The 7,705-nt window shown below is 45.1% G+C and overlaps 1 protein-coding gene across 3 annotated transcripts in view; it reads left to right on the top strand.

Moving 5' to 3' along the window:
* Positions 1–700: 700 nt before the first annotated feature.
* LOC137538135 (synaptotagmin-1-like) overlaps positions 701–7,705 on the top strand; it is a 236,727-nt gene continuing 229,722 nt past the window's right edge. For 2 of the 3 annotated variants that reach the window (XM_068260159.1, XM_068260156.1), the window contains exon 1: positions 760–822. The gene's annotated coding sequence lies outside the window, so the exon portion shown is untranslated. Of the gene's footprint in view, positions 823–7,705 lie in introns of all 3 variants that reach the window. The other variant, XM_068260157.1, reaches the window with a different exon arrangement.

The following is a 7,705-nucleotide window of genomic DNA, read 5'->3' as shown; positions in this document are numbered from 1 at the left end:
TCCCTCTCCTTAGGTATCTGTTTTTTGTTTTTTTTTAAATCCGCTTCAGACTCCCTTTAAAGTGTACCAGAGCTGACTAATAATAAAAGTTTTATACACACCTGGGGCTTCCTCCAGCCCAATCCACATGGATCGCTCCCACGCCACCGTCCTCAGCCTTCTCTAGCTCCGGTACTGGTCCGGGTCCCGTAACTTCAGCCAGTCACGGCCAATCTGATGCAAGAGAAGTGCAATCTCGACTATGTATCTCTCTACATATATCGACATATGTAGAGGGCGCACTTCTCTTGCGCAGACTGGCTGCGACTGGTTGAAGTTGCAGGACCTGGTACAGGAGCTGGAGAAGGCTGAGGATGGTGGCGTGGAAGCAATCCGTGCGGATTGAGCAGGAGGAAGCCTCAGGTATGTATAAAACGTTTATTATCTAAATTGTTAATTGTCTCTGGTTTCCTTTAACTGTACAGCAATTGCATGTATTTATACTCAAAATGACGTTAAACGTACCACAAGATTTTCCTCATTTGGCCAGCAGGTGGGGATTTTTTTGATTGTTTTCATGTCTTTTATCCAGCGGATCACCCTTCCGGCCAGCAGAGGGAGCAAAATCTAAGAAGACAGCCTTGCGTTCCACCAACCAGGAAATTAAAACTTCCTGCTCTGAGTCTTCCTCGGTGGAATGTCATGTTTGGCAAACCATTCAGCGTCAGACCTGTGGGCGGGTTTGGAGTCTTTGGACGAGGAGGGCACGAGAACAGCAACAGAGATTCTAGTGCAGTCAGTCTCTTTAGCTCTGATCCTTGGTGCTGGGTTTTGCGAATACATGTATGATATTTATGATCTTTGTTTGCACTATGCACTGTAGCATATCAAAGCACCGTGACATCATGTTGGGCTTATGTATCAGTTGAGGTCAGTCAGACAGCAAACTTTGCATCAGCTGCCAGCATTTCAGTCTGCTATCTTGGCAAGATTGGGATTGGATACCTTTTATAACCTCCCAGTTGTTGTATTTTGCAAAAGGTCTTAGGACATTTGAGTAAAGGGGCCCATACACTGGTCGATTTCAGCCATCAATTGATCAGACATTGATTCTTTCAAATCAGCAAATCAACCGATTTGCAGCCAATTTCGATTGATTTGATCTATCTGACAGGATGGAAAATCTAGGTCGATCTGCTGCTGGCAGCAGATCGATGGCCCATAGAGTTGCATTGGATCTAGTGGTGCAATAATGCCTTTTCATTCTGAAATCTATTGGAAATCTGTTCCTAGTGTGTGCCACACATCAGGTAGATTCCTTTTAGATTCGACTTGACAGGCATCTGACAGAAATCTATCTGATGGTCGAATTCGGAGCAGTGCTTTTCAGCGCTGCTAGATTTGGGCGCAGCCAGCGCCGCCATAGACTGTAATGGGAATCAGTCTATAGCGGCGCTCAGTGAGTAACATCGGTGCCGTCAGAAGACATAGCCGAAGTTGCTTAAAAAACAGAATAATTCGGCCTCCAGCAATCGCTGGAAGCCGAATTATTTCATTCCCCCACTATCCATGGCGGCCTGGAGGGGGAATAGTAATTAAAACGGCCCGGACTTGTGCAGAAGCAGGATCAGCCGTATAGCGCTGTATCCTGCTCCCAAGTCTACCAGCGCCGATTTCAAATGTACTCGGTCGAATCTGCTGCAAATCTATAAGTGTATGATGACCATCTTATGCCTCTATACACTCTTGTTATGTCAGAACTACAGCTGACAATTGCTGGAACCCACGTATCACTGCACTTGTCAGTGGAGATATGGTAACAGCTTGTCAGTTGTCTTAAATAGCAGCAGCATCATTACGGCCCAGTGCACACCAAAACCGCTAGCAGATCCGCAATATGCTAGCGGTTTTGGGAGCTGATTTCAGAGCGATTCTAGGTATGTTTAGAGAGGTTTTCTAAACATACCTAGCGGTTTTGGGTGCGTTTTTGTGTGGCAGATTACACATATTGTTACAGTAAAAGCTGTTACTGAACAGCTACTGTAACAAAAATGCCTGGCAAACCGATCTGAAGTAGCGTTTTTCAGAGCGGTTTGCGTTTTTCCTATACTTTACATTGAGGACGAAACGTTTCAGAAAACCGCAAACGTGCAGCAGGAGGCACGTTTGCGGCTAGGCAAAAACCTCAAACCGCGGTGTGCACCATCCCATTGCAATACGTTAGCCAAGCGTTTTTACAGGCGGATGCAGCTGGCGGATCGCTCCAAAAACCGCTCGGTGTGCACTAGGCCTTAGATACAATAAGCTCTGTGTCAGTGTCTGAAATCTAATTGCGCTCATTCATATAGAGTACAGCCCTAATATTAACCCTTTCCATTCCTATTTCCCAGTCACTTACGTCCCCAGAACTTAATTTTTCCAGTGTGCTGGGGGGAGGGAACATGGTGATCAGCATGTGCAGTAGAAGGGATCCAAAAGGTCTGTACCTTGTGCCAAAGCAAGGACCTGGTATAAGTGGTGGGGGCTGGGCCAGTGCCAGCTTGTGTAGTGTAGCTTGGCCCCTCTTGCACAGCGTAACTTCATCATGCGGCACTGCGTGGTCCTGGACAGTATCAAAGTCATACCTCCCAACTTTTTAAGATGAGAAAAAGGGACACTTAAGCCATGCCCCTGCCACACCCCTGGCCACGCCCTCACCACGCCTCTAGTCACGCATACCATAAAGATTTCATAAGAAACATATGTTGTTTTAGAATTCAAACTACACTGGTCCTTTCTATCCTGGGTCATTTTCCTTTATAGAAACATTTTAAAATTAGTATTATATCAATTTAAAGATTGGGAATAAAGTTTAGAGTCAATCAAACACATTTTTAGTATAGAAATATATATATTTACATAAAAAGAGTGACAAAGTCCTGAAAGAGTGACAAAGTCCAGAAAGAGGGACAAATGAGGGTGAAAGAGGGACAGTGGGACAGGGCTCCCAAAGAGGGACTGTCCCTCCGAAAAAGGGACAGTTGGGAGCTATGTCAAAGTGTTGGACTACATAAAAAGGCTGTGGAGTCAGAGTTTGAGTAACTGGAGTCAGTTTCATAAACTGAGGAGTGGCAGTTGGAGTCTTATAATTTTTGTACCCAGTCCATAGCCCTGCAAGGACTGTGGAGTCAGAGCAGTTTTGGGTACCTGGAGTCGGTGGTTTCATAAACTGAGGAGTCAGCGTTGGAGTCGGAGGATTTTTTTATCGGCTCCACTGACTGATGGGACCTGTGGCAATCAAAGTGTCTGACACTTTGATTTGAAGGGGCTAAAACTATGGTGTATTTTATCCAGCAATAGCACCCTCTTGTAGCAGTCAGTTTTCCTTTGTTGAACTATGTCCGACATTGGTCCTATAAAGGAACATGCCAATGTCGGAAAAGGTTAAATGCAGAAATACAAGTTTTATATTTCATTGACTAGAGCAATGTGGGCATATCAGCTGAGCTGATCAAGTGATTTATCTACTGATACCCGAGTTATTTTCTGTGAAGAGTTATTGTTACTTGTTTGTCATTCAAAATTTTTAATAATCCTGTCACTAGTTTGACCTAGATGACCAGATGGCTGTGATTTTTGGCCCTTTTTTGGCTCTTGTTTTGCCTTACGGCCACAATCGGCTGCCAGATGTCTTGTGATTATCCTGACAGTGGCTGTGACCTCGCACAGTGCAGCTTTCTCCGTTGAAGTCAACAAATCCCCTGGCAGGATGCATACAGTGTATTCTGCAGTGTCTCATTTCAGTCATTAATTAAAGTTCCATAAACTAACATGGGTGTAGGTGAGTTTGGATGTTGCAAGCGCCTGGCCGCTGGATGGGAACCGCTGACAGGTGGTGAATTCAGCGCCTGTCAGATGCTCATGGAAAAGAGGCCTTAGTGAGAAGAATACAGAGGCTGCCATCATTCTTTTATAAACAATGTGAAAAGAAAACAGGAGCGCACCTCTGGTGCATTAAATCCTTTTACTTCAGTGGACACGCAATAAAAGTTACACTTACAGTGTGAAATAGTACTCGCTTGGCCAAAGCAGCGGGGAGCGTGATGGTTGGCGTGGAAGTCAGCAGCGGTGGGCGGAGCCAGGTCGCGGGGATGCCATCTGACGTCATGACGCGTTTCGGTGTCAACCACGCCTTCGACCTGACGAAGGCGTGGTTAACGCCAAAACGCGTCGTGACGTCAGACGGCATCCCCGCGACCTGGCTCCGCCCACCGCTCCTGACTCCCACGCCAACCATCACGCTCCCCACTGCTCTGGCCAAGCGCGGGTGACAGGAGACGTTTGCCGGCAGGCCTGACAGGCGCATCTGTACTATTTCACACTGTAAGTGTAACTTTTATTGCGTGTCCACTGAGGTAAAAGGATTTATTGCACCAGAGGTGCGCTCCTGTTTTCTTTTCACTTTCTGCACAGATACGCTGGTACCACCCAGCATTTGGAGCAGCATCTCTGAAGGCATACCATTTATTGGTTGAAGAGTGCGCAGGGATTGTTCTTCTGTCTTTTATAAACAATGCCAGACTTCTGTGGTGATGCTCTGCCTCTAGTACTTTGTCACTGGCTCAGAATGAGCATGTACTTCAGAAGCTTTGACTCCACTGCTTGCGTGCTTGTTGCAGGTGTGTGACTCAGCAGCACCTAAAGCATGGCACGGCTGTAGTGATTTGGCTGTGGCTTCATGATTCGGAAACTGATGCGGCACAAGGTGGAAATAAAGTAGAAAAGTGAGTTGCACCGCTCACTATGCCTCAAACTGAGTAGTTTTAATGTGAACGTATCCAATAAAATGACAAGCAATCACAGATAGCTTACATGTTTCGGACCAGTGTAGCCCTTAACTGATTTCGGACCAAAGGTTCTGGTCCCTTTAAAGGGAGCTTGAAGGAAAATTAAAAAACGATGGGTCATAGACTGCTCTCTTCCGCTTTGGTTGGCTTCAGAAGCACTCTGCTCTCGAAGAAGGGTTGCTCCGCACTGCGCACACATGAGTGCCCTCTCTCGCGCATGCGCAGTACATAGACCCCTGTCTTGGGAGGACTCTGGCTCCTGGAGGCTTCCGAAATGTCCCTCGGCTGGAGAATTGAGTGAAGAATTCTGCAGGGCAATGAGGGGACTGTGAAGAGGACGGGAAGGCTCTATAGGACCCAGAGCCTTCCCACTCCTTAGGTGAGTATCTGTTTTTTTTGAATAAACAAGATAAATAGAGGCGCCAAAACAGAATAAAATTGGTTAAAAACCGTCTAAAAATGGGGGAATGGGTGGATCCACTTCCCTCAATGAAAATGACCAGGCTAAATCCAGCCGTAAATAATGCAATAAATATTTATTCACAAGATTAGTCTCCAAATACAGTGCAACGCGTTTCACGGGTGAACATCCCGCTTCATCAGGCCTCTCTACAGAGGCGCTCTAGCTTTCTACTGACCCACATTTGTGTTCTCCTATTTCAATTGCCTGATAAAGCGGGATGTTCACCCGTGAAACGCGTTGCACTGTATTTGGAGACTAATCTTGTGAATAAAGATTTATTGCATTATTTACGGCTGGATTTAGCCTGGTCATTTTCATTGAGGGAAGTGGATCCACCCATTCCCCCATTTTTAGACGTTTTTTAACCAATTTTATTCTGTTTTGGCGCCTCTATCTTGTTTATTCATATCTAGTCCACCCTTGGTGGAGGGGTGTATCCCCAATTTTTTCCTGTCTATAGAGAGCGACTTTTTTTTACCTGAGTGGGGTCAGGTAATAATTCTCCCCACCTGCTATTTCAGTGGTCGCCTGCGTGGTGACCCATACTTGTGAGAATAATCTCATTTACATACATTTACCACATTGGTTGAACATACTACACTAGATTTGGCTCTCTGTCTTTTTTCCCTGTCTTTCAAGCATCTGTTTTTTTTTATTTTTGTTCTCACTACAGACCAGCCCCCCCCCCCCTTTTTTTTTCTTTTTTCACTTCCTCACCACTGTGATTGTCTCACAGTGATCAGGGAGGCAGGAGCCAATGAAAACAGCTCCTGATGGAGGTTGGGGACTCGGCTGTCTTCAGACAGCTGAGTTCTCTGCTGGCTGGGACGTCCTCTGCATGGGATCGGGCAGCGTTCCCAAACTGGTTAAGGATACCCTGAGTTCAGGCTACCCGGTCCCACTGTTGGCTCCGTAAATCGGTGACTTTGGCCTAAAGTCGCTGGTGCGTGCCTGCAGTTCTCTAAGACTGAACTGTGCATGCGCAAGACCTTCACAGCGTGATGATGCGTAGTGGGGGCGCGCACGGGTGACTTGACTTCAGGCTGAAGCGGCCAATTAACGGAGCTGTCAGCAGGACCGAGAGAGGAGCCAGTAGGACGCCGGAGGCCCTTGTGGGCTAAAGGGGGGCTAAAGGAAGCCCCAGATAAGTCTAAGTTGCGATTTTAGCCTGGGCTCAGGGTCTCTTTAATCATAGTTGTCAGGTTAATGGCAAAACTCACAAATATATGTGCTTCCACCTATGGGGTGATCCACTCCTTACACCACAGGAGGAATAAACACACATACACCTAAAAACAAATGTTAGATAAAAGAAGCTAAAACATATATCTGAGATGGAGTATTAAAAAAAAAACATTTCTCATAAATTGCATAAGTCCAAATAATAACACACACACACACACACACACACACACACACACACACACACACACACACACACACACACACACACACACACACACACACACACACACACACACACACACACACACACCATACACACACACCATACACACACACACACCATACACACACACACACACACCATACACACACACACACACACACACACACACACCCCTTTTATCCTCAAGTGTATCCAAACAAGAACAATGTACATTGAAAGAAATGTAAAAAACCAGTGGCAATAGGGTATATATTAAAATAGAATTGAGAATTTTGTATGATAAACATAATATAGAAATGATCTTCCAGTATCAATCTGTATCCAATATTACTGCTGGTTGAATAAACTAACAGTCCCCTCCTTCAGTGTGCCAAGTGTAAGGTGATCTCACGCTGCACTACTTGGAAAACTTTAACCCATATAGTAGTTGTTGAAAGGTCTCTGTTTCTTGTGAAAGGTCTTTGTCCCTTGTGTAGTCTTCCTTCGCTCCCATTCAGGAGATCATTTTACTGTGCGATATTTGAATTGCCAGAAATGATGTTCAACCAGGAATCTGGAAATTTGCTGTAAGGCCTGGAACCCACTAGCAGCACTTTTTTCTAAGACTTTTGTAAGCGCTTGTGATTCGAAAAGCTCTTGCTAATGTAATTTTATGTGTGCAATCCCACTTGAGGTATGCAATATTTTTTTTTTTTTTTTTTTATTTTTTTTTTTTATAGTTCCCCATAGCATTGCATTAGCAAGAGCTTTTCAAATCACTGGCACTTAGAAATGCGCTGCTAGTGGGTCCCAGGCCTAAGGGTCTTTTCACACTAAATCAGTTGCTGTCATTTGTAACTTAACAGATGTGCAGCCCAGGTGAAGGTAATATCCATATTTCCCTATGGCTCAGTTCACATAATATGCATTCATACCCCAACATACAGTACAGACCAAAAGTTTGGACACACCTTCTCATTCAAAGAGTTTTCTTTATTTTCATGACTATGAACATTGTAGATTCACACTGAAGGCATCCAAACTAAGAAT

Source organism: Hyperolius riggenbachi, chromosome 11, assembly GCF_040937935.1.
Source record: "Hyperolius riggenbachi isolate aHypRig1 chromosome 11, aHypRig1.pri, whole genome shotgun sequence".
Lineage (NCBI taxonomy): Eukaryota > Metazoa > Chordata > Amphibia > Anura > Hyperoliidae > Hyperolius > Hyperolius riggenbachi.
Note: the sequence above shows the minus strand (reverse complement) of the source record. Positions and strands in the feature narration are given on the sequence as shown.